Source organism: Cebus imitator, unplaced genomic scaffold (genome assembly GCF_001604975.1).
Source record: "Cebus imitator isolate Cc_AM_T3 unplaced genomic scaffold, Cebus_imitator-1.0 Scaffold136, whole genome shotgun sequence".
Taxonomy (NCBI): Eukaryota; Metazoa; Chordata; class Mammalia; order Primates; family Cebidae; genus Cebus; species Cebus imitator.
The window spans coordinates 1,916,874-1,924,161 of record NW_016107451.1 but is presented as its reverse complement, the minus strand read 5'-3'; positions in this window follow the sequence as shown (position 1 = coordinate 1,924,161).

Genomic DNA, 7,288 nt, shown 5'->3' with positions numbered 1-7,288 from the left:
CTCCTGACCTTGTGATCTGCCCGCCTTGGCCTCCCAAAGTGCTGGGATTACAGGCATGAGCCACTGTGCCTGATCAACATGAATTATCTCTTAATAAAAATTAATTAATTTTTAAAGCTGGAGAAAAAGCCCCACCACTTAGCGCTAGATCTCGGCTTATTACGGCTTATTAGTTAACCAGCCAGAGCCTCCGTCTCCCCACCCACAAAATGAGAACAGCAGCGCTTCCTTTAGGAGACTGTTCTGAAAATCGAACGTGAGGATGTGGGTAAAGCACCTGGCACCGTGCCTTGCGGATAGTACGTGCTAAATACATGCTAGTTCCTTCCCTCCCCTGTGTCAATAGCAATTTTAAAGTAACCACTTTTCTCAGCGGTTGACAAACGCGACAGGAGCTCCAGGCAACCTCCCTCAGACACAGTCACCTCAGGCAGACTGCAGCTGCCGTCAAACGGGAAGACAGGAGCCGGATGGTGGCAGAAAGACAGCAGATTTACTCTGCAGCCACGAGGCACAGAAACGGGGAGAGGCGCACGTGGTGTGAATACGGGTACACGGAGCAGCGGCACAAGTCAGGCGGTCACAGAGACGTCTGCTTTTAATTCTAGCATGGTGCACAGAGCTCAGTTTCCAAAACAGCCAAATCTGCCCCACACTTGCATAAGTCCTGTGATGACAACAGAGCCCTGATGTGTGCGGACGATGCACTCCCCACCCTCCTCGAATGGGTTCCTGAAAACCAGATCAAACTCAACAGGCCTTACACAACCAGAATTTCTCAGCACAGTACCAAGGCGGGGAATATATTTTTTTCACTGAGCTTTTCATTCCTGACTATTCTTTTTTTTTTTTTTTGAGGTGGAGTTTCCCTCTTGCTGCCCAGGCTGGAGTGCAACAGAGCGATCTCGGTTCTCCGCAACCTCCACCTCAGCCTCCCGCGTAGCTGGGATTACAGCATGCACCACCACCGTTGGCTAATTTTGTATTTTTAGCAGAGATGGGGTTTCTCCTGACCTCGGGTGATCCGCCCGCCTAGGCCTCCCAAAGTGCTGGGATGACACACGTGAGCCACGGCGCCCGGCCTCATTCGTGACTATGCTAAAATCAGCCAGGAACTGATCAAGTGCCTGCCCCGAGCCCAGCTCTGTGAAGGATATTGTTGCGAGGGAGAAAAGCGGTATAAATGATGGTCCCTGGGTTCGAGCAGCCAGCTAACCTCTTAGAGTCAGAGCAGTGCCTCACAGTAGACACGTAAAAGGCCAGTGCCTTGCGCAGAGCAGTGGTTCAGTGGCTATTTGTTTGCTGGGTCAATAAATTAATAGATGGCATAATAATGAGATGCTTGTGCAGCGTGGGGCTCACTTGGAGAACCACAAGATGGGTCGGAGTGGTTGGAAGAGGCTTGTGCCAGAGGCTGCTAGCCGCCCACACAATAGCAATTCTTCTGTTTTTCCTTGGGACAGAGCCCCTATTTTATCTTAGGTGGCCATATGCCCAGAGAGAACACACATTTCCCAGCCTCCCTTACAGCTTGAGGTGGCTAAGGAGATAAAAACAGAAATCGTCACGAGGGGTTCCCAGGAAAGTCCCTTGAAAGACAGACCAGCAGCCGCCACTCGCCCTTACGCTCCTCTTCCCATTCTTCTAATTCCTGCCTGAAACGTGAATGTGATGGCTGGATCACTAGCAGCTGTTTTAGACCAGGAGGCAAGCTTGGGGAGAGAGGAGCAGAAAGACTGAAAAGCCCGCATTCCTGCTGAGCACGCAGTTACCATACTCCCCCAGGACTGCTGGCCTCCGGAATTCTCTTCCATGCAAGATAAATAAGCCTCTATCTTGTTTAAGCTACTTTTTTGAGTTTTATCATACACGGCAAATCCCGATCTTAACCAATCCCAGGTTCCACGGAAAATCAGGCCTTAAAGAAGGGGTTGGTTTGGGAGGGGTTTGGGGAAGCAGAGGGGAAGACGCTGGGGGGGATGAGCACTGGCTGAAAGCCTCTGCATAAAAGGTAGAAAATAAGACGCCAGATGGTGGTTTTGTAGACGTCAAGGGAGACAGGGCTTGACAGGGAAGCATCAGAGACCGCAAAGGACCCAGAAAGTTTGTCTTCCTCTGAAGAAGCAAAACACCTCTGGACTAGGGACAGGGTTAAGTGAGAAGGGAGAGAAGAGGCTTGGAAACTATTCCTGGAGAGATTCAACTGTAAGCAGCCACCTGGTTTAGCCAACTGAAAATCCGGGACTTGTAACAGCAGCAAAAACAGTGCACAGCACGGGCGGGTGTGAAGGGTTTAATAACAGGCAGGCTTCACAGCAAGTCCCTGAAATAGTCCTATTACCATCACCACCGCCTTTTTTTTTTTTTTTTTTTTTAGACAGAGTTTCCCTCTTGTTACCCAGGCTGGAGTGCAAAGACGCAATCTCGGCTTCCTGCAACCTCCGCCTCCCAGTTCAAGCAATTCTCCTGCCTCAGCCTCCCGAGTAGCTGGGATTACAGACACCAGCTACCACGCCCATCTTATGGGCAAGGAGCCTGAAGCTTAGAGAGGGTCATTAACTCATCTGACATAAGCCTCATGACCCTGAAAACTAGGTAATAGCCATCCCATTTTTCAGATGGGGAAAATGCTTGTACTATGATTCCGAAGCCCAGGAAAAGCTGATTTTAAAACATAAGGATCCAGAGTGAAACCCAGAGTGAGCTTTGTGAACAGTCCCTTACCCAGGAGAAAAACAGAACAGAGGAACAGAAAAGGTTCCGGACTTGGTTGTGTTAACTGCTCGTACAGCAGGAAGGAACTGTTAAACAGACTCCCCCTCCACCCTCTGGCTGGCAGGTAAAGCATTGGTGAGGTGAAGATGGTGGAGGTTTGGTCGGAAAGAAGCCCTCAAGAGCCAAGCAAACAGTGGTGCGATATCAGCTCTGGCTACAAATGAATCACAGCAAACCACCAGCTTAGGTGTCTCAAATGGCTTTTTTTTTTTGGAGACAGGTTCTCACTTTCTCACCCAGACTGGACTACAGTGTCGCGATCTCGGCTTACTGCAACCTCTGCCTCCTGGGTTCAAGTGATTCTCCTGCCTCAGCCTCCCTAGTAGCTGGGATTACAGGCGTGTGCCACTGTCCCTGGCTAAGTTTGTGTTTTTAGTAGAGACAGGGTTTCACCATGTTGGCCAGGGTGGTCTCAAACTCCTGACCTGAAGTGATTGGCCTGCCTCAGCCTCCCAGAGTGCTGGAATTCCAGGCGTGAGCCACCGTGCATGGCTACCACAGCAAAGGCTGAGAATTCAATCCTTCAAATTAAGTTACTCAGACATCCACTGAACACAAGTAATTCTTCCAGGAGCAACAATCTCCTTAGCCACTGATGGGAAGGGGAGAAAACCCATCAGGTTACAGATGAACCAGGTAACATGACTACCTAGGAGGAAATTCATTTCCCATAAGGATTAAAAATAAAAGTCTCAGGGCCAGGTGTGGTAGCTCATGTCTGTAATCTCAGCACCGTGGGATCACTTGAGCCTGGGAGCTTTAGACGAGCCTGGGCAACATAGTGAAACCCCGTCTTTACAAAAAGAATAAAAATTACCCAGGCATGGTGGCATGTACCTGCAGTCCCAGCTACTTGGGAGGCTGAGGTGGGAAGATCGCTTGAACTCGGGAGGTGAAGGCTGCAGTGAGCCGTGTTTGTGCCACTGCACTCCAGCCTGGGCAACAGAGTGAAACCCTGTCTTAAAATAAAATAAAATAGGTCAGGCGCAGTGACTCACACCTGTAATCCCAGCACTTTGGGAGGCTGAGGTGGGCGGATCACCTGAGGTCACGAGTTCAAGACCAGCCTGACCAACACGGTGAAACCCCATCTCTACTAAAAATACAAAAATTAGCTGGGCCTGGTGGCGTGTGCCTGTAATCCCAGCCATTCGGGAGGTTGAGGCACGAGAATGGCTTGAGCTTGGGAGGCGGAGGTTGCAGTGAGCTGAGATCGCACCACTGCACTCCAGTCTCGGCGACTGAGCAAGACTCTGTCTCAAAAAATGATAATAATAATAATAAATAAAATAAAAGTATCCATCAGCAACCTTCCAGAATCCAACGGGGTGGGGCCTCCTGAGTAGGGAAGTCTGGTGTTCTACTGGCTGCCCAGGCTGGAAGTTAAAAGGGTCAACTTTGCGGACTGACTCCGGTTCAAATGCTGACTCCACCACATGCTAGCGGGTGACACGGGTTTCTTTACCTCTCAGAGCCTCAGCGTTTTGACTTAGGAAATTTCTACCTGCTGAGATGGCTGGGGCTCCGTGAACCGACCTCCTGCTCCTGTGACCGTGACCTTGAAAGGACTCACGTCATCAGCATCCCCTGCTTAAGATTCCACGAAGGGAGACTGCAGGATGCAATGGGAAGAGCCCGGATCCGGCTCCTCAGCCCACCTTGAGGGCTCTGAGCTCCTGACCTGGAGGTTCCTTTCAGGGTTTCAGGGTCTTCCTCTGCCTGGAGTGTGGAAAAGGCAGAACCTCACCTCTAAGACTGTCCTCCCGTGCTAGGCTCTTGAAGGTCGCTACGGTTCTAAACAACATTCCTTAGTCACTCATCTCAGGATTTAACCTCCAGTCACCCACTGGAAAGTTGTTTTATCCAAAAACCTACGTATGCCACCCCAGGAGCCAAAGAGCCAGAAAAAAAAAAGAGAATCTTTTTTTTTTTTTTTTTTTTTTGAGACCGAGTCTTGCTCTGCTGCCCAGGCTGGAATGCACCGCCATGATCCCAGCTCCATCCCCCAAATTCAAGCGATTCTCCTGCCTCAGCCTCCCAAGTAGTTGGGATTACAGGCGCCCACCACCACGCCCGGCTAAGTTTTTTGTATTTTTAGTAGGGACGGGGTTTCACCATGTTGGCCAGGCTGGTCTTGAACTCCTGATGTCAGGTGATCCACCCACCTCAGCCTCCCAAAGTGCTGGGATTACAGCATGAGCCACTGCGCCCGGCCGCTAGTGAGAATCTTGAAGGTAGGTCACCAACCTGTCCAGTGTCATCTCTTAACACAGGCCTGGCGAGAAGTAAGACCTTGGCAAATGCTTGTTGAGTGGGATGGATGGATGGACGGACGGATGGATGGATGGATGGATGGATGGACAGACAGACGGACGGACAGGTAGGTGGGTTGATGGATGGATGGATGGACCGACATATGAGTAGGTGGGTGGGTGGGTGGATGGATGGATGGATGGATGGACGGCTGGACGGGTAGCTGGGTGGGTGGATGGATGGATGGACGGACATGTGGGTAGGTGGGTGGGTGGGTGGATGGATGGATGGATGGACGGATGGTTGAATGGATGGATGAATTCCAAGGGCCAGCAAAAACAGAAAACACTTGTCTCCATAAGCAAAGTTTAACACATGGAGAAAATGACACCAGTTTAAAATATTAACGACATTTACTTTATCATCTGACACTGCCAGTCAAAAAGATGCGACTGAAAAGCACTCTTGGGCTTTGCTAGAATAATGCGATTTGTTTAGAGTCCAAATGCACAGGAAATGCCAGAGGCAGCAGAAAGGATGCATAAACCCCCAAAAAGATGTATCACCCAGCTTCTGCACGCGCTGCCATGCAGCAGTGACAGAGAAGCCTGTCGATGCAGGGAAACGCCAGGGTCTCCAAATGCAGGCTTGCAGCTGAGTCTGCCCGAGGGGGCACAGCCAAGGAGAGGAGGCCTGGAAACCAGCAGATGGTCCGCTCACCTGTGAGGCCACGTCTGCCCGGGATGGAGCCGGATGAGTGGGCAGCAGCCCTGGTGGCTGACATCACCAGCAGATGGTCTGGGGTCTCCTAGGGACTTTAGTGATAAAGAAAATAACAGGTTGGGAGCAAGGGCTCACACCTGTAACCCCAGCACTTTGGGAGGCCAAGGTGGGCGGATCACCTGAAGTCAGGAGTTCGAGACCAGCCTGACCAACATGGTGAAACCCCGTCTCTACTAAAAATATAAATATTAGCCAGGTGTGGTGGCACACACCTGCAATCCCACATACTCAGAAGGCTGAGGCAGCAGAATCGCTTGAACCTGGGAAGCAAAGATTGCAGTGAGCCAGGATTGCAGCACTGCCCTCCAGCCTGGGCGACAGAGTGAGACTCTGTCTCAAACAAAAAACAATAACCCCCTCCACACACACACTCCCACACAGACACGAACACCCTCCGTGGTCACCATTCACCAGGTGTTCTGCTAAACTCTTCAAATATTCTCTTGCATTTAATCTTCCTAACTATCCTGAGAGGTGGGTACTAATATTTGAGGCAGTACAGCTCGGTGTTTGAAGCATGGACTTGGAAGCCAGACTGCCTGGGTTCAAATCCTAAGTGCTACTTATAAGCTGGGTGACCACGGGCAGGCCTGGTGATTCTCAGGCAGAATGGAAATAAAAACGGTACCCGTATTAGTCCATTTTCACACTACTATAAAGAACTATCTGAGGCTGGGTAATTTATCAGTGAAAGAGGTTTCATCCACTCACAGCTCCCCATGGCTGGGGAGGCCTCAGGAAACTTACAATCATGGCAGAAGGCGGAGAAGCAGCAACCGCCTTCTTCGGAAGGGGGGCAGGAGAGAGAACGAGCCGGAAGCGGGGGAAATCCCCAAACACTCTGAAACCAGCAGATCTCACGAGAACTCAGTCACTACCACGAGAACAGCGGGGGGGGGGGAGCTGTCCCTATGATCCAATCACCCCCCCAGGCCCCGCCCTCCACACGAGGAGAGTACAATTCCAGACGAGATGTGGGTGGGGCCGCAGAGCCGAACCTCAGTGCCCATCTCATGACGGTGTTGTGTAGTATAAATGAATCAAAGTGTGTAAAGTGCTCAGAACGGGAGCTGGTAAGTCAGCCGCTGAGGGGCTGGCTATTTCTGCGATTCCCATCGGACAGACAGACTGAGGCTTGGAAGGGTCAGTGGCTTGCCCGTGGTCTCACACCTGGGGAGGGGCAGGGCCAGGCCACTGACACAGGCCTGGCTTCCCAGCAGGGTCTGCACCCAACACAGCCAACTCTGCTCTGCCGTCCCCCACTCCTCGCCAGGCCAGCACGGGCTGATCTTCGTCTTTTCTGGTACCAATCAAGGCTACAGGTGCTGAAAGGAAGACACTGTGTGAACTGGCAGACTTTTTTTTTTGGGGGGGGGGGCGGGGATGGAGTTTCGCTCTCGTTACCCAGGCTGGAGTGCAATGGCGCGATCTCGGCTCACCGCAACCTCCGCCTCCTGGGTTCAGGCAATTCTCCTGC